Source organism: Bombina bombina, chromosome 1 (genome assembly GCF_027579735.1).
Source record: "Bombina bombina isolate aBomBom1 chromosome 1, aBomBom1.pri, whole genome shotgun sequence".
NCBI lineage: Eukaryota > Metazoa > Chordata > Amphibia > Anura > Bombinatoridae > Bombina > Bombina bombina.
In genome coordinates, this window is record NC_069499.1 from 1,336,575,427 (window position 1) to 1,336,599,841 (window position 24,415).

The following is a 24,415-nucleotide window of genomic DNA, read 5'->3' on the forward strand; positions in this document are numbered from 1 at the left end:
TCAGGAAATCTTCATTTTTAAAGAATCTATTATCGTTCCCAAGAATGGAACTCTTGTCGACGGAGACAGGGAACTCTTTTCTACGTTCACCTTCCACCCGTGAGATATGAGAAAGGCTAGAACAATGTCTGTATGAGCCTTTGCTTTGGAAAGAGACGACGTTTGGATTAGAATGTTGTCCAGATAAGGTGCCACTGCAATACCCCTTGGTCTTAGAACCTCTAGAAGGGACCCTAGCACCTTTGTGAAAATCCTTGGATGATCTTTGTGGATAGGAATATGTAGATACGCATCCTTTAAATCCACGGTAGTCATAAATTGACCCTCATGGATTGTAGATAAAATTGTTCGAATGGTTTCCATTTTGAACAATGGAACTCTGAGAAATTTGTTTAGAATTTTTAAATCCAGAATTGGTCTGAAAATTCCCTCTTTTTTGGGAACTACAAACAGATTTGAGTAATACTCCCGACCTTGTTCCACAGTTGGAACTGGGTGTATCACTCCCATCTTTAACAGGTCTTCTACACAATGTAAGAATGCCTGTCTCTTTATTTGGTTTGAAGATAAGTTAGACATGTGGAACCTTCCCCTTGAGGGTAGTTCCTTGAACTCCAGAAGAAAAACCTGAGAGACTATTTCTAGTGTCCAGGGATCCTGAACATCTCTTGCCTAAGCCTGAGCAAAGAGAGAGAGTCTGCCCCCTACTAGATCCGGTCCCGGATCGGGGGCTACCCCTTCATGCTGTTTTGGTAGCAGCAGCAGGCTTCTTGGCCTGTTTACCCTTGTTCCAGCCTTGCATTGATTTCCAAGCTGGTTTAGTCTGGGAAGCGTTACCCTCTTGTCTAGAGGCTGCCGAGTTGGAAGCCGGGTCGTTCCTGAAATTGCGAATGGAACGAAAATTGGACTTATTCTTAGCCTTGAAAGGTTTATCTTGTGGGAGGGCATGGCCCTTTCCCTCAGTGATGTCTGAAATAATCTCTTTCAATTCTGGCCCAAAAAGGGTCTTACCTTTGAAAGGGGTATTAAGCAATTTTGTCTTGGAAGATACATCCGCCGACCAAGACTTTAGCCAGAGCGCTCTACGGGCCCCAATTGTAAACCCTGAATTTTTCGCCGCTAACCTCGCTAACTGCAAAGCGGTGTCTAAAATAAAGGAATTAGCTAACTTAAGTGCGTGAATTCTGTCCATGACTTCCTCATACGGAGTCTCCCTACTGAACGACTTTTCCAGTTCCTCGAACCAGAACCACGCCGCTGTAGTGACAGGAATAATGCACGAAATAGGTTAAAGGAGGTAACCTTGCTGCACAAAAATCTTTTTAAGCAAACCCTCCAATTTTTTATCCATAGGATCTTTGAAAGCACAATTGTCCTCAATAGGAATGGTCGTGCGCTTGGCTAGAGTAGAAACCGCCCCCTCGACCTTAGGGACTGTTTGCCATGTGTCCTTCCTGGGGTCGACCATAGGGAACAATTTCTTAAATATAGGAGGAGGGACAAAAGGTATGCCTGGCTTCTCCCACTCCTTATTCACTATGTCCGCCACCCGTTTAGGTATCGGAAAAGCATCAGGGTGCACCGGGACCTCAAGGAACTTGTCCATCTTGCACACTTTCTGGGTTGACCAGATTGTCACAATCATCCAGAGTAGATAGCACCTCCTTAAGTAATGCGCGGAGATGCTCTAATTTTGATTTAAATGTCACAACATCAGGTTCTGCCTGCTGAGAAATTCTTCCTGTATCAGAAATTTCCCCATCTGACAAACCCTCCCTCACTGCCACTTCAGATTGGTGTGAGGGTATGACAGAAAAATTATCATCAGCGCCCTCCTGCTCTACAGTGTTTAAAACAGAGCAATCGCGCTTTCTCTGAAATGCTGGCATTTTGGATAAAATATTAGATGAACAAATAGGGTTACCTGTATTGAAACTGATCACAGCCGCAGGCCTTGGTGCAGGTAAAAAAACTTCTTTATTTAGGTAGATTCAACATTCACAGGGTAAAACAGACTCAGGGGTACATTGAGCACAAACGTCCGACGCGTTTCCTGCCCGGAGGCTATGCTATGCTAGCTATGGAGTTATCCATTACTGCCGTCAATTGCTGCATAGTAACAAGCATTGGCGCGCTAGAAGTACTAGGGGTCGCCTGCGCGGGCATAACTGGTATAGACACAGAAGGAGATGATGTAGAACTATGTCTACTTCCTTCATCTGAGGAATCATCCTGGGCAACTTTACAATTTGTGACAGTACTGTCCTTACTTTGTTTGGACGCTATGGCACAATTATCACACATATTTGAAGGGGGAACCACATTGGCTACCATACATACAGAACATGATCTATCTGAAGGTACAGACATGTTAAACAGGCTTAAACTGGTTAATAAAGCACAAAAAACGTTTTAAAACAAAACCGTTACTGTCTCTTTAAATGTTAAACAGGGCACACTTTATTATTGAATATGTGAAAAACTATGAAGGAATTATCCAATCTTTACCAAATTTTCACCACAGTGTCTTAATGCATTCAAAAGTATTGCACCCCAATTTTCAAGCTGTTAACCCTAAAATGTGGAAACCGGAGCCGTTTTTAATTTTAACCCCCTTACAGTCCCAGCTACAGCCTTTGCTGCGACTTCACCAATCCCAGGGGGGTATATGATATCAAATGAAGCCTTCTAGGAACGTTTTTAGTGGATTCCAGACCCTCACACATGCAGCTGCATGTATTGAACTCAAAATTAACTGCACAGTAATGGCGCGAAAATGAGGCTCTGTCTACTACAGAGAAAGGCCCTTCCTGACTGGGAAGGTGTCTTAACAAGTGCCTGGTGCTAAAAAACGTTCCCCAATGTTATAAAAGTGTGAAATTCAACTTCAAACTGCATATAATACTTAAATAAAGCAATCGATTTAGCCCTTAAGAGTGTCTACCAGTGTATAGCCCATAATAAGCCCTTTATTCTGTTTGAGACTAAGAAAATGGCTTACCAATCCCCATGAGGGAAAATGACAGCCTTCCAGCATTACACAGTCTTGTTAGAAAAATGGCTAGTCATACCTTAAGCAGAAGAGCCTGCTAACTGTTTCCCCCAACTGAAGTTCTCTCATCTCAACAGTCCTGTGTGGGAACAGCAACTGATTTTAGTTACTGTCTGCTAAAATCATAATCCTCTTTTAAACAGAACTCTTCATCTCTTTCTGTTTCAGAGTAAATAGTACATACCAGCACTATTTTAAAATAACAAACTCTTGATAGAAGAATAAAAAACTACAACTAAACACCACAAACTCCTCACCATCCCAGAGGAGATGCTACTTGTTCAGAGCGGCAAGGAGAATGACTGGGGGGGCGGAGCCTGGGAGGGACTATATGGACAGCTCTTGCTGTGTGCTCTCCTTGCCTTTCCCTGTGGGGGAGGAGAATATCCCACAAGTAATGGATGACGCCGTGGACCGGACACACCAATGTTGGAGAAAGTGCGTGCATATGTGTGACAGTGTGAGAGACCGTATATGTGTGTGTGAGACTGTAAATGTGTGTTTATTAGTGTAAGCATGTGTGTGCAAGAAAGTGTGTGCATATGTATGACAGTGTGAGAGACTTGTATATGTGTGAGACTGTAAATGTGTGTTTATTAGTGTAAGCATGTGTGTGCAAGAGAGTGTGTGCATGTGTGACAGTGTGAGTGAGCTTGTGTGAGACTGTATATGTGTGTGTGAGACTGTAAATGTGTGTTTATTTGTGTAAGCATGTGTGTGCATATGTATGACAGTGTGAGAGACCGTATATGTGTGTGTGCAACTGTAAATGTGTGTTTATTTGTGTAAGCATGTGTGTGCATATGTATGACAGTGTGAGAGACCGTATATGTGTGTGTGCAACTGTAAATGTGTGTTTATTTGTGTAAGCATGTGTGTGCAAGAGAGAGTGTGTGCATATGTGTGACAGTGTGCGACCGTATATGTGTGTGTGTGCATGTGTGTGTGAGACTGTAAATGTGTGTTTATTTGTGAAAGCATGTGTTTGCAAGAGTGTGTGCATATGTGTGACAGTGTGCGACCGTATATGTGTGTGTGTGCATGTGTGTGTGAGACTATAAATGTGTGTTTATTAGTGTAAGCATGTGTGTGCAAGAGAGTGTGTGCATATGTGTGACAGTGTGAAACCGTATATGTGTGTGTGAATGTGTGTGTGAGACTGTAAATGTGTGTTTATTAGTGTAAGCATGTGTGTGCAAGAGAGTGTGTGCATGTGTGACAGTGTGAGTGAGCTTGTGTGAGACCGTATATGTGTGTGTGAGACTGTAAATGTGTGTTTATTTGTGTAAGCATGTGTGTGCAAGAGAGAGTGTGTGCATGTGTGACAGTGTGAGTGAGCTTGTGTGAGACTGTATATGTGTGTGTGAGACTGTAAATGTGTGTTTATTTGTGTAAGCATGTGTGTGCATATGTATGACAGTGTGAGAGACCGTATATGTGTGTGTGTGTGTGCGCATGAGAGTGAGCATATGTGTGACTGTGTATTTGTGTGTGTGAGCATGAGTGTAAAAGAGTATACATGTTTGTGACAGTGTGTGTATGCGCAAAATGGTGTCCTCTTTAGCACCACGTAATGGATTCTGCTTTGAGGGAACAAATGGTTGTAAACACGTAGACATAAGGTGGAGCGCCATTTGTGTGTTGTATATGTGGAAGGGCAGGCATACACCCTTATCTCTCTCCAGTCCTCAGGAATAAAAATATCTTACACTGGGGTTTCACACAGCAATATGGGCTTGGCTACTGGCTGTAAAGGAAGCTCGTCACTTTAAGTAGCTGTGCTGGGAAAGTGCGAGTGTCTTTTGTATGGAGTCAGAGTAGAGGAAACTAAGTCCCTGGCTTTAGCTCCTCCTACTACGCCAGCAGCTGATCCATGCTCCTGGATAACACATGGACCTCTATTTAACAAAGTCTGGTGGACCTGATCCGCACTCTCCGCATTCAGCATTGCACCAGCAGCTCACAAGAGCTGCTGGTGCAACGCCGCCCCCTGAAGACTCGCGGCCAATGGGCCGCCAGCAGGGAGGTGTCAATCAACCCGATCGTACTCTATCGGGTTGATTTCCGGCTATGTCTGTCCGCCTGCACAGAGCAGACGGACAGGTTATGGAGCAGCGGTCTTTGTGACCGCTGCTTCATAACTGCTGTTTCTGGCGAGTCAGAAGACTCGCCAGAAACACAGGCCGTCAAGCTCCTTTCGGAGCTTGATAGATAGGCCCCATGGACTATAAAGAAAATGTAAATTTATTTTATTTGTTTAATTCCCTTTTATTTCATACCTGCAACTGTAATTGTGTTCCCTGTATTGTTCCCTTTCCTATTAAACAACTTTTCTTGGCTGGTTGATTGAGAACTGGATAACTAAAGGGTAATATTAGGTGTTTTGTTTTTTTAAACACAGGGGTTTTAATTTTAGTTTAAATAAATATTATTTTGAGGCGGTACGTGCAAAGGCGTTCCATCATACATGTGTACACTCTTAAGCTTAGCCTACCTAGGTTTAGTCTTCAACAAAGGATACCAAGAGAACAAGCTTTTTCTGAATCATGAAAGTTTGATTTTGACTTTGCTGTCCCTTTAAACATTTTTTAATCTTTTGTTAAAATAAAAACAATGCTTCAGTTTTAAATTAAAAGGCAAGAGGTTTCTTAAGAAAGATATATGTCTCTTTAAGGAATGGCACGGCTATAAATATTGACTAACTACTATTGTAGCTTGAATCATAAAACAGAAGAATGAGAGAAGAGCATAAAACTCAAGCCAGGAATCTGTTACGCTATATGACTTGTTATATACAGTACATGCTGCTTGCCTCTGCACACTCTTCAGAGCTTTTACCAATAGGAAACCAGCACCTGCCTCATATCCATGACTTTCACTTTGCACCAGTATTAACTTTAGCTCCATTCTTGCTGTAGCTCTGCTCCTATGTGTTTCCAGTTCCTATGTTCTGCCTGTCCCTTATCTCTGGCTACTTGTTCTACTTTCTCTTACAGCCTCCATATTACCTACAATTGGTACCTGAATTCCTCACCTGTAATGCACCCTGTCTCAACTGGTGCTTTCATTAAAATAATACATACACTTTGATTTCTCTCAACTACACACTTGGATTTGCCAGCCTTACCACCTTTACCTCACCCTCGGCCACAGTATTTTTTTTTATCTTTTCCTGGCAAAAACCTAAGCCATATTGTCCAGGTCCACATTACTAGGAAAATGCCTGGTGAGAACAAGTACTGTACTATGTCTGTCCAGTAAGTCTGTTTCTGTCAGCTACACTGACAGAGATGGCAATATAAAATGATAAATCACATATATAAAAACCATCTGCAATATACTATATTTTGACCCCTTTTGCTGTATTTCCATTCTAAAATTGTGAGCTTTTAAGTTCCTGTTAGAAATGAAAGTGTAGAACACGGTTATATTCTACACAGCCATTGGCTGCACACTCTAGTGATCTATTTATAACTGTCCCTAATTGGACACAGCAGAGAAGTTACAACATGGCAGCTCCCATTGTTTTCTAGACACTAAAACTTTACACTTATTTTGTCAATATTTAAAACAGCTAATGAAACTTTAAAAAATAAATCTACATGATATTCTCTGACTAATCTTTTCTTTGAATGCATTATTCTGTCTAGCATTTATTTAGTTTGTATTGTCCCTTTAAGGGTGCCATCATTTTGGAACCTAGGTTTCACTGCAGGTATCTGAACGAGAGTTGCTGCACATGCACAAACCCTTAAGCACTGGATCTAGATTTATCAGCATGGCGGCACCCATAACTAGAGGGAGGTGCACAATAACATTAATACTATGCTTATAAATTGAATTTAGTCTTTAATGTTCCATTAAGCCACAATCTCTCACACCCTATATTGTCCAGCTCGAATTCCTAGGAAAGTGACTGGTGAGTACCAGTACTATTTTTGTCCATTAAGTCTTTTTAGCTGAGGTCCATGACATTATACTAGTGCCATCCGTGCAATAGACTAGTAGAGTTGTAGAGGCAGGGACCATGATCCCTGAAGACATCTGCCATCCATGATTCTCTTCTTGCTTATTTTTTCTTCGCTATTACAAATATTGGGTGATAATGAATTACGTGAAGATTTTGCAGCGTGTGGGCTTTTGGAGACTCCAAACAAGATCTAAAAGGAACAGTGTCAAGTTCCAGCTCAGATATATTCACAATCTGCTTCAAGTATTCTATCTCACCTTCCAGTTTCTGTTCCTGAAGCTCAACCAGCTATCTCAGAAGGAAAGGCACCTACTTGCATGTCAGTGTTTCACCCAATATCCCAATATCTACTGTCTATACTGTTCAGAAAGGAAAGCGTTTACCTGCAGCTCAACATTCTCCCCTGGTAGTCTCAGGTGATCCCTCACCTGTTGTGTAAACTGCATAAAAAGGAAAGCACTTAACTCAGGCGATTCCTATACATATAATGGTGCTTCCCCTGTCTAGATGGAAAAACATTTGTATCTGCACTTCAGGAAGCTTCTCCGTCAGTACCACATTTCCTTGTTTCTCATCTGCTCCTGTTTATGAGATGGAACCCAACGTGTCGGCTGCTAACCCAAAGTAATGATGTTTACAAGATCTGGTTGGAAACTGTGGATCTCTGTCAGACAGGCTTATTAACCATGTTTTGCACTTAAAGCACAATATAACCTTTTGCCACCATTAAATTCACAGCTGCCTGTTGAGTGATTATAGTCTATGGACTCTTTATTCCCTTCACGTCATTCACATTCTCCTGCTCATGGTGCAGTTAAAAATTAAGATTCATGTCTCCCACTTTCTGCTGAATCTAAAAGGAAAAAACTCACAATAGGAAAAATAATTCAGCTAAAATCATTCTTGGCAGTCCTATCTAAACTACAGTCTTAGAATAGGCTTGTTGAAGTGAAATCTAATCCAATGTGTGAAGTAATAACTTCTAGTCCAGCCCACTTGTTAAGTGAGGTGATGATTTAATGCAAATTTATATCACACCTCAGGGGCCAAGTCCAGCAGGAACGCAATGGGACCAGAGTTCCTGCACTATTTTTGCAGGAGGAACTAAGTTCCCCTTGGACAGAGAACAGAAATACTTTAGTAAACACTGCTGCTGCTGGTGGGAGGAGCTGGATCACAGTCTGGCTAGAGGGATAGTGAGATCCTCTAGTAATGGGCAGTAACACTTCCTACAATACACTAAATGCAAACCTGTCAGCAGTCCTGCTGTGTGATCACCCCGCACTGTGTGGAACACATAATTTTTACATTTCTGTGTGGCTTGCTCTAGGGTTATTTAACTCCCCTCAGCAGAAATAGGACTATTTCACCTTAAGTGGGTGAGACTCTGTGACAGAGGAGGAGTCTCAGGCCCAAAGGAAACCGTTCAACCCTTCATTGGTTTTAATTAGCTTTCATTAACCAAGGTGTATAGATTATATACATATTAATACAGTGTGTGTGTATAAAACAATACTAATTGTGAGGGGGTGGAAGTCCTTTTCTTCTACTGAACCATTAAATGACAAAGGTTGAGTTTAAGTAACAGGAAAGTAAATCCATGATGCAATCTGTGGATGTCTCGGAACTATTATAATCATACATGAGGTAGTGGCTAATCTGGATTTCTTATGCATAGGACAATCTTCTTGGTCTGAAGAAGGTTGCTCATTGTGTCTCACAGTGTTTTCAGTAAAAAATTAACACAGGACTTCCGGTGAGCAGCGCGCCAAAATGGCCACTAACTAGGAATGCTCCATGCTAATCTTTTTTTTTTTTTTTTTTTTTTATCTTTGCAATATATTTTTTATTTCTTTTTATTGAGGTTTATAAGATGGCATACAAACAAAAGGGTAGATAAAACCAAGGACAATATCAGATACATTCCCTTATAGATTGTATACAGAAAATCCAGAAAAAGAAACTTTAGAAAAGAGTTCCAGTATACTATAATAAGATTGCTTGCCAGTCAACATGTAAAATCTCCAGTATACTCGAGAGGACACTTTTTGACCTCATAGTAATATAATATAAATCTAATAATGGAGATTATCCTGAAATAAAGGAAACACCTTTTGGGTCTCATTCCAAACCTCTTTTTTAAACTTTAAATAACTTAAACAGTGTATATATATATATATATATATATATATATATATATATATATATATATATATATATATCTATAACAACATGTGAAGGCCCACCATGGTTTAGCTACATGTGGGGATACAGGCTGGTAGGGAACATAGTAGTATAAGAAATGCTTGACGTTACCTATGTGGTAGTGAACATTATATCCTTTGATTTGTAGTATTAACTAATATGGCTAAGTAGGTAGATGGTATTACAGTTGTGAATATACGTAGCAGGAGCTTTGAGATAACCTCCCCCAATTAAAATGAGGAGCAACCATAAGCACAAGGCCTACTGACTAAGGAATATTTAATGAGGGCTGTGTTTAGTAAATTATATAAATGTATAGAGTAACTAAACTATTAACTTAGGCACCAAGAACTACTAGATAACAACAGTGTACTCATGTACTAACGTGTAGCTGAAATATATATATATGGGTAGGGTGACCATATTGCCGCTTTCAAAAAGTGGCACATATGAAAAATACATGTCTTATACAAAGCATATCAAGCAGCCCTTAAAACCGCCCTGACATACGTATTTTTCATATGTGTCCCTTTTTAAAGCGGCAATATGGAGAAGTATATAACATCAGCCAGCACAGGAATAGGTGAAGAGTTTGTGACCGATGAACCAATAATCAATGTGCAATTAGATCGTAAAAACATACTAATGTGTTACCTTAATATCTGTAGTGTGTGACAGAGGCTGGAGATATATGTTCCCTTCCAAACACTATCTAATCAGTCATTAAGCTGTTTCTCTGAAGATGTGAGGAGCAATTGGCATGGTGCATATGGAGGTAAATTGTATTATCATTATCTCCTCTTTAAAGCTCTTTTGTATGGCCAAAAAGAAACTATGTATATATACACCCAGAGGGTTATCTCAGGGAGGTCCTGTGTCAGTGCAATATTTTGCATTAATTCTTCTTTATCTTATACTTGCTGTCTAGTAGGATACCTTAAGTATCAATTTGGGGAGGATATAATAACAGATACAGATTTCACTACGTCTCGGCCACTGAAAGAGCGAAACTGGGGGACCAAGTGGAAGTTAAAATGTTAGCGCAGTAAACCTATTAAGATGTTCAGTCCATTATATAGTGGTATAATGCACAGTGTATCAGGGGTGAGAATATAAGAGCATCTACTGAATAAAGACATACTGCACTTAATAAATTGTTATAAGAAACCTGAAGGCAGATAGTGAACAGGAAATAAGTAATCAGGTACTTAATCTTAAGACTCAATACAGGCGTGTAACATATCATACATTTTGAAGTATTTACTTTTTTAAGACTCTATCCCACTGCTCTGAAACATGGAACAAATACGGTTAATATATTAGGCACCCACTCATATATGACAAAATGGAAATAAGTAATGGTGTAGCTTAGAATTTAGAGGCAAGGAAACTTAGGATGGCACAAACTTCTCATATAACTAGATCTAAAAGCATAAGGCAACAGTAGCTATCATATTTAAAAAGGTATGAACAACAGGATATAGCTACAAGAAATGTGTTTGGCATAGTAAGCTATCTGACAAATTATCCTAGCTAGTGGAGCAAGGGAGAACAGTGCATTACAAAAATAAAGGTCCTTCACACAAATACCAGTATAAATGTTAACATTTGCACTATCCAGCTAATAGTATATACATAAAACAGTTACTCTCTTTATCTCACTTATTAACCAGCAGTATATAAACATCAAACAACAGATTATCTCACATTATGCTAGTAGAGCATCATATAGCATATCTTGGTAGAGTCCTACTACGGTAACATGTCAGGCTCAGAAGACTATCCTTTAAAAGAGAAGTCCAGCGTTCACATGGAGAAGTCTCTCATCGCTATGAGTTATCATAGGATCACTGAGGCAAGTCAACATCTATCCTATACCTACTGCGTCTAATGAAGGTAAAACGAACATTGCGATGTAGCCATGCGTTGAGAACAAACAATCCAACACTGTGCTAAAGATGATCTGTCCAGCGGCACACAAGTGCACTCTCGACATGTTAAGCCCGGTTGTTGCGGATCTCTCAGTGGGGTAAACACTGTTTTGACTTTCCATAGCACTTTCCTTCTTGATGATGTGGTGTTGGTTGACATCCACTGCTTTGCTTTCAGTTTGTGGAATGCTTGGCATAGCGGGTGGTGTTTGCAGGCTCTCTGATGCAAAGACAGCCCATCTCTAACCTGATCACTAGCAAAGGATCTGCAATCCGACCTTGGGGTGATTAAATTGTTAGAATTTAACAGTAGTATCTGGTCTTGGGTCAGCAAATATAGCATTTTTTGCTTTATTTAGCTTTATTTTAGCTCCCAGAACTGTTGATCCAGAAGGAGGGAGGGGTGGTGCTAAGAGACGATTTGTGTCCGCCTTCTTAGGCCTCAGCTGTCCAGTTCAGGAGCCTGCATTCATGAATACATTAATCAAAGATGCTTTAAGATCCTCAGAATATGCGGCAGGTGCTAATGGAGGTTATATGTAGAAATGACTTGATGTGTTGAAGATAATCGGCGGTTTATCCAAATCTTATCAGGAGCTCCTGAAATTGCAACCAGTTATGGCCGCCGCCTAGACATGCCCCCCCATGCTAATCTTTTGCTTTTTATACTGTGATTGCCCACAATTTTTCGCCATCCTACCACCCTTGGCAATCTAAGTGCCCGGGAATACTTCTGGATCAAGACCTATCATATCTCTTGGCTACCGAGGAGTCATTTAATATTGGTATAGCCACTTGGCTTTTTGGCGGTTTCTTCCATTCCCAGCACAATATATATGACCCTTTACATTCTTATTCAAAGTTCTTGTCTTCTTATCCCTATTCTGTAGCTTGCGTTTGCAGCCTCTTCCCTCTTTTACAGAAACAAACACGGGCACTTAATTGCTGCATAAAAATCTTGAAATACATTTCTGTTCACATAAGCCAACTTTCTTAATATAATAAATAATTTAGGATGAAGAACTGGTAACCTCATTTTATTTTACCTCTCCTGTTGACACAATAATCTTTATCAGTGTATATGCTTCTACATTTGTTATAACTATGATGATTGCAAAAATATGCGATACCACTGTTTATACGTTACGTTTATTTCTATTTTATACCATTAGGTACACATTCAGCTACCACTTAGCTAAAGGTGAAGTCAGCATTTAATTTCTTATTATCATAAGGTTCTAATTTAACCCTTTGAGTGCTAAGCACTTTCCCACCTGGGTGCTAAGCTGATTTAATTTATTTTTTTTATTTTGTGGGGGAAAAAAATGTTTTAACTTTTTTTTTATTTTTTCCAGATCCCCTAGACTTACACCATTTGAAAGGTTAGGCGATTACCTTTCCAATGGTGGGTCTTGGGGGTCTGTAGATGCTTAGATACCTGAAATACAGGCTTCTAAGCAGCATGCCCCCTTTCCCTATACTTTTTGTTGACAAATTGTTAATAAAGTTGTGCAGTGACGTCACCGCACAAAACGTGATGCCCCGGCGATGCCTGTCACTCTACAGGCGAGATCGCCGGGGTAGGAGCGGGTGGGAGCCCCCAGATCTCCCTCAAGGTGGGAGAGTGCTAGTGACGGCTCTGAGCCGTCATTAGCACCAGAGTGGGAAACTCTGTAAAGGCTTAGAGCCATCATTAGCACTCAAAGAATTAAAGGGACATGGTACCCAAATGTTGAAACACTTGAAAGTGATGCAGCATAGCTGTAAAAAGCTGAATAGAAAATATCACCTGAACATCTCTATGTAAAAAAGAAAGATATTTTACCTCAAAATGTCCTAAGTATTCAAACCCCATTGCAAAGGACTTTAAGCAGCAAATCAGTATGTCTGTACCTGGACAGCTAAGGGAGTGAGCTTTCGTGCACACTCATATTATTTCCCTATTCAGTTTAAGGAAGTTTACTATGAAATCACATGAGAGTTAAGTCAAATCTCATAAGATCACAGTAAAAGAGTTCATGACCTCAGCACTGTTGATGCCAATTGGCTGCAGATCATTTCTTCATATTTTTTTTTACCTGCAGCTGGGCAGCAGCTGAAGTATATTTTTTTTACACAGAACTTACTCTGCTGAGCTGAGGACATTGTCAGGTAAAATATCATCTTTTTTTACATAGAGATGCTCAGGTGATATTTTCCTGTCAGCTTTTTACAGTTATACTGCATCAGTTTCAAGTGATTTAGCATATGCGTATTATGTCCCTTTAAGGAATGTGGAATATAATATATCTGCTTCATTGTTTTATGTTCACACATGTTAACACCTTTGTGGTTTACACACAATGGTTTTTTTGTTCGTTTTTTTTAAATCTTATTTTTTTAGTTGACTCTACTCGCTGTAGGTGAGTCGTGAATAACGTATATAATTTATTGCAGCTGTTACAGGTTTCTATGCCTATGGTGTATAAGTATATACTGGAATAGCGTAACTCATCGTAGTTGGAATCCTATGCTAATACTTCATCATTGCTGCATGCTACTTTTCTATAATTTACTTGGTATCTGAGGCATAATGAATGAGCTAATTCTTATCCCTGCTGCAACATTGGGAGACAATTGTCACTTACATATTACTACTATGATTGAGTGGGCAGCTTTCTCAAACTATGTAAATGTAATATTAAAGAGCACAGGATCGGCTTTTTGCATTCCTGTCCTTGCAAAACTGACTGATCATTGACTCTGAGGACCGCTAGTGGTGTATTGCAGTACTGCATCTCAAAATTAAATTACAAAATGAGGGTTTATCTCCTCTGGTTCAGTAATGTGAGCTAACAGCAACTTCTTCTAAATGTATCCCAGTTGATTGCTACTATAAACTGACCTTGCCCAATTCCCGATATCATTGCTGTTAACTAATTGTCACAGTGGTAGAGTACACCGTAATTCAATGAGCATGTTAAGATTCTAGTTGCTCTGCACCATCATATTCTCTTAGCCTAGGGATTATATGTTTTAATGTCTAACTAGGTGACATGGCACTGAGATGCAGCACAAATTAGTGACCAATGTCTAGCTTTTTTAATTCTGGAACAGCATCCATAATATATATGTCATTGATTATTAAATTTGGCTTGTATCGTCTACTCCTTTCAGAAGAGTTGTTTGCAGAGGGAGCTGTCCACACCTGATTTTGTCTGAAAAATGTATGATCCTGGAAGGTCTAGATCTTAGATGTTAATAATCAAGCAAGCTGTTTAGTTATTTCACTCACCACTTTACTAAATTAACAATGTTTAGACATTCCTAAACCAGACAGTATGGAATGGGAACCAATATATCTTCAACCAGAAGTCAGTCCAGCTAGGATCTGATCTTATTCCATTTAACTTTTTATCATAGTCAATAGGAGCCTGCCCCGTTCATATACACTGGCACATAAAACAGTGAGCGTTCTTAGGTTATATACTACATCATTATTACCCCCTCTATAGTTAAATATTTATAAACATCTTAATTTTATTCCTCAGGAGGGCATATTTTCTACTTTAGTTTCTAACCATTATTAACCTCAAGGTGCAGATTTTTTGTTTGCTTTAGTTTTCTTTTTACTGTTTTAGTTATTTGTGTGTTGTTATAAAGAAAAAACAAGAGACTGTGATACTCCATGCTTGTGATGAAATCAGTGTAATTCATTACTCAATACCTTAAGTACAAAATTTACTGTACTTTGTCAAGCTTATGCTCTTGGTAGTATACATTTACTCTGTATGGATATTTTATGTTTCTCAATAAAAATAATAATAATAATAATAATAATAATAAAAAACACACAAACACAGTATTTCTCTCAGGTGAAGACCTTTGCTTGCCATTGGATCTATTCCTGCAGATAATTTAAAAGGGCATTTTATTAAAAAAACAAACAAAAATAAAACATTTCTTTTTACTGAATAAATGAACTGCAGTAGTTGTACCTGTCAGTCAGTGAGCAGTAGAGTCCTGGGACAAACATGGACCAATAGTTTAACAGTTTTTTTCCTTGGACCCCAATGTATTTGTGAAGTAAAAGGTCAATTTAAAGATCACAACAGGCAGGCATTATCTTTTGTTTCTGTATTTTTGGAACTTGAATATCCCTTTAAAGGGGCATTAAACAGTGAACTTATTGGTATTTTAATCAATGGAGCTCACAGATGTCTTAGAATTCTGTCATTTTGATTAGAGTAGCACCCCAATGGTTGCTTATTTACCTCTCCTTACTACATAAACGTTTTATTAGTTTGAGGCAGAGGACTGTATGGCCAATTTAGATGCTTTCTTGCCTGTTCCATAGGCACTAAGCAGAAGTGCTCATATTGCTCTTAATTGTCAAAAATGCTTATGCATTGTGCACACAGGCTAACAAAATGTATAACCGATAAATTGAGTTTTTGTTGTGATTGTTCAGGATAAGAGTTATGTCGTACTAATAAGGTTACACTGAACACATTGAAAGGCTAGGAGAATAAACATTTTATTTTTTATAATGCTACTTCTTCGCATTCATTGTAAGCTAAAAACAGACACCCGAATCCTCAAAATACCAAGCAAACCAATCTAAAGAAAAAATATATGTAACGCGAAACAAGAACAGATCACGATGATTCAGAGCTCTTGTCAGCTACTGCTGCCCAATCAGAGAACATTCCTAAGGTCACTATCCTGCAAAGCTACTTCCTCTACCCATTCACCATGTGTCTAATGTCTCTCTCTATCTCTCTTTATATTCAAATGCTATCAATGGAGACAGCACCCATCCACCTGGGGCACGGATTAATCAGGAACTGCCAATCCCAGAATACACAATGAAAGAAAACGGAATCCAAACTCTTATCAAAAATAATTATACATCATGGGAAAAAAAGACAACGTTTCAAGCCCTATGTTTGGCTCTTAGTCATGTCATGTCAACATAGGGCTTGAAACGTCTGTTTTCCCATGATGTGGAAGCAATAAAGAAGTTTGATAATTTTTGATAAGAGGCTGGATTCCATTGTCTTTCACTATATATCTTTGTATGTGTACGTGCATATTATATAATATATATATATATATATATTCAAAAAATGAAAGCGACCACATCAGCTCTAAGAAAAACCCAAACTTATTTAATGTGAAAAAGAGAACAAATAACTAAAAAACTAAATTTATGCTTACCTGATAAATGTATTTATTTCCAGATATGGAGAGTCCACAACGTCATCAATTACTAGTGGGAATATCACTCCTGGCCAGCAGGAAGCGACAAAGAGCACCACAGCAAAGATGTTAAGTGTCACTCCCCTACCCATAATCCTCAGTCATTCGACAGAAGGGAAATGGAAAAAGGAATAAACACAAAGGTGTAGAGGTGTCTGAGGTTTAGTCAAAAACAACTGTCTTAAATTAAGAGTGGGGCCGTGGACTCTCCATATCCGGAAATAAATAAATTTATCAGGTGAGTATAAATTTTGTTTTCTTTCCTAAGATATGGAGAGTCCACAATGTCATCAATTACTAGTGGGAACCAATACCCAAGCTAGAGTACACAGATGACAAGGGAGGGAGAACAAGACAGGCAGACCTAAACAGAAGGCACCACCGCTTGAAGAACCTTTATCAAATTTGGAAAAAGTATGCAGAGAGGACCAAGTTGCAGCCTTGCAAATCTGTTCCACAGAAGGTTCATTTTTGAAAGCCCAAGAAGAGGAAACAGCCCTAGTGGAATGAGCTGTAATTCACTCAGGAGGCTCCTGCCCAGCAGTCTCATAAGCAAAACGAATCATACTTCTCAACCAGAGGGAAAGAGAAGTGGAAGTAGCCTTCTGACCCTAACGCTTTCCTGAGAAACAAACAAACAGGGCAGAAGACTGGCGAAAATCCTTAGTCGCCTGTAGGTAGAATTTTAGAGCACGCACAACATCCAAGTTGTGCAACAAACGTTCCTTAAGAGAAGAAGGATTTCGACAGAGAGAAGGAACAACAATTTCCTTATTAATATTTCTATCCGAAACCACTTTAGGAAGAAAACCCAATTTAGTACGAAGAACCGCCTTATCAGCATGAAAGATAAGGTAAGGCGAATCACACTGCAAAGTCGAGAGTTCCAAGACTTGCTGAGCAGAAGAGATAGCAACAAGAAACAAAACCTTCCAGGATAACAACTTAAAGGGACATAAAACCCACATTTTGTCTTTCGTGATTTAGAAAGAGCATGCCATTTTAAACAACTTTCTAATTTACTACTTTTATCTAATTTTCTTAATTCTCTTGATATTCTTTGCTCAAAAGCATATCTAGATATGCTCAGTAGTTGCTGATTGGGTGCTGCACATAGATGCCTCGTGTGATTGGCTCACATATGTATATTGCTATTTCTTTAACAAAGGATATCTAAGGAATGACGCAAATAAGATAATAGAAGTAAATTGGAATGATGTTTAAAATTGTATTCTCTAGCTGGATCATGAAAGAAACATTTTGGGTTTTGTGTCCCTTTAATGTCTATGGAATGCAGTGGCTCAAACGGAGCCTGCTGCAAAACTTTAAGAACAAGATTAAGGCTCCAAGGAGGAGCAACAGATTTAAACAGGCCTGATTCTGACCAGGTGGTATATTGTATACAGCGCCAAAGGCAGAGTTATTGAGATAGTAGAACGTAAAACACTCTTAGATAAAAAGATAAAAAATATATATTTTTGTGCACACTATTTTGTTTTTGTTTTTTGTTTTTTCACCATCCACTACATTTTTGTCATTTTTATTTACACATCATTTTTACCTTTTGGATTATCATTTGAAATCAACACAATTTTGAAGATTTATTGACACTATTTCACTTTGGATTCTTATGTTGGACTTTTATGCACTTCACATGGGATAACATTCCTCATTCCTGTTTGGTTACTTACCATTATTCATTTATTTATGTATCATTCATGATCTGGAACTCATATTCATTGACTAAGATTTTTTTCATTTCATATATTATTTTGTTGTATTGTTATTTTGGTATATTTTACCACTCTATATTTTAATCTATATGTATGTAATAAATTAGAGTTTTTATTATCTTTTTATCTAAGAGTGTTTTACGTTCTACTATCTCAATACCTCTGCCTTTGGCGCTGTATACAATATACCATTTGATCTATTAACATTGAGACCAGCTAGGAGTTCTCCGTATACTAGCTTGAGGTATACTATTGGCGCTCAATCTGAACTTACTTTTATCAACTCTGATTCTGACCAGGGCCTGACAAAAAGATTGCACGTCTGGTACATCCACCAGACACTTGTGTAACAGAATAGATAATGCAGAAATCTGACCCTTCAGAGAACTGACTGATAATCCTTTCTCCAGACCTTCATGTAGAAAGGACAAAATCCTAGGAATCCTAACCCTACTCCAGGAGTAGCCCTTGGATTCACACCAGTAAAGGTATTTACGCCATACCTTAAAGTAAATATTTCTAGTAACAGGCTTGTGAGCCTGGATCATGGTATCAATGACCGACTCAGAAAAACCACACTTAGACAGAACTAAGCGTATAATCTCCAAGCAGTCAACTTCAGAGAAACGAGATTTGGATGAAGGAATGGATTTGAGGGTTAACCTGTAGAACACCTCCGGATGGAGAGCCCACTCCCCAGGATGAAATGTCTGCCTGCTCAGGAAATCCGCTTCCCAGTTGTCCACTCCTGGAATGTAGATGGCAGAAAGACCACAATGGTGAGCTTCCGCCCACTGAACAATTCGAGCAACCTCTGTCATGGCTAAGGAACTCCGAGTTCCTCCCTGGTGGTTGATGTAAGCCACTGAGGTGATGTTGTCCGACTGGAACCTGATAAACTGGGCAAAGGACAACTGAGGCCAAGCCATCAAAGCATTGTAAATTGCTCTCAACTACAAGATGTTTATGGGGAGAGCAGACTCCTCCCGAGTCCATAGTCCCTGTGCCTTTAACGAGTCCATGACTGCTCCCCAACCCAGCAGGCTGGCGTCCGTGGTCACAATCACCCAGGAAGGTCTCCGGAAACATGTGCCCTGAGACAGATGCTCCTGAGAAAGCCACCACGGAAGAGAGTCTCTTGTCGACTGATCTAGATCTATCCTCTGAGACAGATCCACATGGTCCCTGTTCCATTGTCTGAGCATGTATAACTGCAGAACTCTCAAATGGAATCAAGCAAAGGCAATGATGTCCATGGAAGCGACCATCAGACCAATTAACTGCATACAATGAGTCACTGATGGCCGAACAATAGACTGCAGAGAGAGGAAAGAATTTTGGATTTTCTGACCTCTGTCAGAAATATTTTCATAGATAGGGAATCTATTATGGTCCCTAAGAAAACTACCCTTGTAGCTAGAACAAAGGAACTCTTATCCAGATTCACTTTCCATCCGTCGGAACGTAGAAAAGACAACAAGATCTCTGTATGAGAGTTTGCTTGTTAAAAAAAAGATTAATTCTAAACCAATATGTCGTCCAGGTAGGGCGCCACTGCAATTCCCCGAGACCTGACAACTGCCAAGTGAGTCCCCAGAACCTTTGAGAAAATTATGGGAGCTGTGGCAAGGCCAAATGGAAGAGCCACAAACTGAAAGTGTTTGTCCAGAAAGGCAAATATCAGGAACTTGTGATGATCCCTGTGGATGGGAACATGAAGCTACGCATCCTTCAGGTCTATGGTTGTCATGAACTGACCCTTCTGGACCAAAGGAAGAATGGAACAAATGGTTTCCATTTTGAAGGACGGTACCCTGAGAAACTTGTTTAGACACTTTAGGTCGAAAATAGGTCGAAAAGTTCCCTCTTTTTTGGGAACCACGAACATATTTGAATAGAATCATAGGCCCTGTTCCCTTACTGGAACTGGAACTATCACTCCCAGTAAGGAAAGGTCCTGAACACATTTCAAGAATACCTCTCTCTTTATCTGGTCTGCAGATAATCTTGAGAGGAGGAATCTGCCCCTGGGAAGGAAATATTTAAATTCTATCTTGTAACCCTGAGATACTATGTCCACAGCCCAGGGATCTGGGACATCTCGCATCCATGATTGATAACATAGAGAAAGTTTGCCCCTACTTGATCCGATCCTGGTTTTTTGATTGTTTCCCCTTGTTCCAAAACTGATTGGGCTTCCAAGAAGACTTGGACTGTTCCTGCTTTGAAGAGAAAAACTTTCCTTTGAAGTTACGAAAGGAACGAAAATTACTTTGACGTCCTTTAGGTCTGTTCTTATCTTGAGGTAGAAAAAAACCTTTTCCACCCGTAATGTCAGAAATAATTTCTGCCAGACCCGGTCCAAACAAGGTCTTACCCTTGTAAGGAAGCAGCAGAAGCTTGGACTTAAGAGGTAACATCAGCTGACCAAGACTTTAGTAACAATGCCCTGCGGGCTAGGACAGTGAAGCCAGATATCTTGCCTCCCAGTCTAAGACTTGCATGGTAGCATCAGATATAAAGGAATTGGCTAGCCTGAGAGCCTTAATCCTGACTTGGATCTCCTCCAAAGGAGTCTCTACCAAAGTTGATTCAGACAAGACGTTGCACCAATAAGATGCCGCACTTGACACAGTGGCAATACAAACTGCAGGTTGCCGTTGAAGACCTTGATGAACATACATCTTCTTCAAATAAGCCTCCAGCTTTTTGTCCATGAGAGAAGACACATGTGCAGCAATTTCTGCAGGTAAATATATGCCTCTAGAAGGCTGAGAGGAACCGCAGAGCACTGCATGTGATGCCATAGAAGCTTGGGACGTTTGAGGAGAAAGCTGTGCCATTGCCTGAACAGCATCATCCTAGGAGACATTAGGCTCAGAGGGCAACAATCTACTTTTATTCTCAAGGGTTGTGAATAAGCATGCAGAACAGAATTGCATGGGCAACTCAATTTGTGCCTCAAAGCATAACAAGCATTTAGCAAGAAACACAGAGTCTTCCTCCATGTCCATATCTCAGAGATTTTGCAAAATAAACAATGAAGGAAAAAAAAAAAAAAAAACTTTTCCTTTTTATTATGAAATTGTAATACTGTCGCTTTAAGAATAAAAAACCCAAATTCTTAAACGTTTCAGAGCAAAATAACTGCTAAAAAATTCAAGCTAGTAGAGACCTATACAAAGTTTTACCAAAAACAAACCCAATTGTCTTCTAGAATTTCAGGGCGTTAAATGCGCTAAATTAACGAAACAAGTAGAGACCTCTACACCTCAGCCTTGACTGAGGTATCTCTCCTGACCTCCGGATTACCAGTCCGAGTATTAACAAAGACGTCACAGAGCTCCTGCTGCCAAGGGAAACTAAAACTGAGACTGAAAAGACGCCGCTCTGCTTATCACTAAAAGAGGGGGTCACGTGGTATCCAGCCTGCACCGTTGCGCAGCTAGTAAAGAAAGCACGCATACAGCAAAGACCGCCACAGCTAGTATCAGTTGCCTCTAAACAGCTTTAACGGTCTAAACACCCAAACCCGGCATCTTATAAGGGGATAATAAAGGCATAATCATTAAAATGCAAAAGAAACAATAACCGATAATCCTAGCAGGAGTGTGTCTCCACAAAAAAATACCCCAAACAATGAGCAATAGGAAAATAAAGGTTAAAAACGTTCATTAACCCTTTAGTCTCCTATCACATAATCCAGTGTCTGCACCCTGCCAGGAAATATCCTATCCCAAGAAATTGTAGCTATTTTTTCTTGAAGCGCACTGTCTCCAGTACCTAGAAGACAAGAAAGCACTTACCTGCAAACTAGCTGTCTGGCAGGAAGACAGCTCACAAGGCGTGAAAAGACACATACTCGTTACAGAGATCTGTAGAAAAAAGAAAGAACAGAGTAAACGTACTCTGGCTTTCTAGGAAACAGAGCAAGAACCACCTCACTACTTCCTAACTGCTTAAAAGCAACCACTACTCTACTGCAGAGATTAACGTGGAATAAGCTAAACCCAAATCCTTGCTTGCAAGGAAAAGTACCCAAAAAACTAAATTTATGCTTACCTGATAAATTGATTTCTTCTATGGTAAGACGAGTCCACGAATTCATCCTTTACTTGTGGAATATTATCCTTCCCTACAGGAAGTGGCAAAGAGCACCACAGCAGAGCTGTCTATATAGCTCCTCCCTTAGCTCCACCCCCCAGTCATTCGACCGAAGGTACAAGAAGAAAAAGGAGAAACTACAAGGTGCAGAGGTGACTGAGTTTAAATCAAAAAATACAGTCTGTCTTAAAATGACAGGGCGGGCCGTGGACTCGTCTTACCATAGAAGAAATCAATTTATCAGGTAAGCATAAATTTAGTTTTCTTCTATAAAGGTAAGACGAGTCCACGGATTCATCCTTTACTTGTGGAATACAATACCAAAGCTACAGGACACGGATGAACGGGAGGGACAAGACAGATGGTTAAACAGAAGGCACCACTGCTTGAAGAACTTTTCTCCCAAAAATAGCCTCCGAAGAAGCAAAGGTATCAAATTTGGAAAATTTGGAAAAGGTATGAAGCGAAGACCAAGTCGCAGCCTTACAAATCTGTTCAACAGAAGCATCATTTTTAAAAGCCCATGTGGAAGCCACCGATCTAGTAGAGTGAGCTGTAATTCTTTCAGGAGGCTGCTGTCCAGCAGTCTCGTATGCCAAACGGATGATGCTTTTCAGCCAAAAGGCAAGAGAGGTAGCCGTAACTTTTTGACCTCTACATTTTCCAGAATAGACAACAAACAAAGAAGATATTTGATGGAAATCTTTGGTCGCTTGCAAGTAAAACTTCAAAGCACGAACCACGTCCAAGTTGTGCAACAGACGCTCCTTCTTAGAGGAAGGATTAGGACACAGAGAAGGAACAACAATTTCCTGATTGATATTCCTATTAGTAACAACCTTAGGAAGGAATCCAGGTTTGGTACGCAAAACCACCTTATCAGCATGGAAAACAAGATAAGGCGAGTCGCATTGCAATGCAGATAGTTCAGAAACTCTTCGAGCCGAAGAGATAGCAACTAAAAACAGAACTTTCCAAGATAGATTGAAGAATTAAAAACTAATATTTTATCACCTCTTTCACTTTACCCTTCCTAGTACTTAGAGTAGGCAAAGAGAATGACTGGGGGGTGGAGCTAAGGGAGGAGCTATATAGATAGCTCTGCTGTGGTGCTCTTTGCCACTTCCTGTAGGGAAGGATAATATCCCACAAGTAAAGGATGAATCCGTGGACTCGTTTACCTTTATAGAAGAAAAGGAATTAATTTCTTCAGACACCAAAACCTCACCTCCTCCATTGACAGAGGCAAAGAGAATCACTGGGGATTATGGGTAGGGGAGTGACACTTAACAGCTTTGCTGTGGTGCTCTTTGCCTCCTCCTGCTGGTCAGGAGTGATATTCCCACTAGTAATTGATGACTTTGTGGACTCCTCATATCTTAGGAAAGGAATACATCTATATCCCAGGGTGCACAGGGGGAATTTCCCTGGCAGCGAAAAACGTGTCTTGTGTAACTCATGACTCATCGGGGCCACCCGAGTATGTTAAAGTTTGTCTAAATACCTTTGGCAAAGCACTCATCATGGATATGCAACCAATAGCGGAGCATCAGCAGGAAGTGTAACAGCAAAATACATATACGGCACATCGGAGGTGACAAGATCCGTGGAGGTGGTGAGAATTTAGAGGGGGTCCCTGTGGATTTGTTAATACCGCTATGAACTGCAACTGCCTTTCTCCCACAACATACCTCTCTTTGTTATGGTGCTGATTGAAATTGAGATGTGCAACTGACCGGCTTATTAACCATCACTATATTAAAGCTAACCCTAGCTGGATGCAATTAACATATGCCTATGTCTCTAGGTTGTATATAAGGCTACATTCCTGAATGCTATATTAGAGGAAGATGCTTTACTAACACATTGAACTGTTCCCTATGACTTGTTTTATGGCTTAACCCCTGATATGCTGCTTTTCTGAAAAAAGTTTTCACTAATGCTTGGGATTGCTTTTCTTCTGCTACAGGCACTAACATTTCATGCAGTCTATATATATTTGACTGTGTATACTAACAACAACAGCAACTATTAAAGTTCCATCTTTATATTACTGCATATATGCTAGGAGATGATATGATTGTATGGGGCATTCTGTCCTTATTTGTATAAATCGTGTTTGCATATGCATTAGAGTGTATGACTTACAGTTCTCTTGTTTACCATGGCCTTTGGTATA

General features: G+C 39.8%; 1 protein-coding gene across 1 annotated transcript in view; it reads right to left on the reverse strand.

Moving 5' to 3' along the window:
* VAC14 (VAC14 component of PIKFYVE complex) overlaps positions 1–24,415 on the reverse strand; it is a 371,973-nt gene that overhangs the window by 178,218 nt on the left and 169,340 nt on the right. The gene's annotated exons all lie outside the window — the stretch shown is intronic.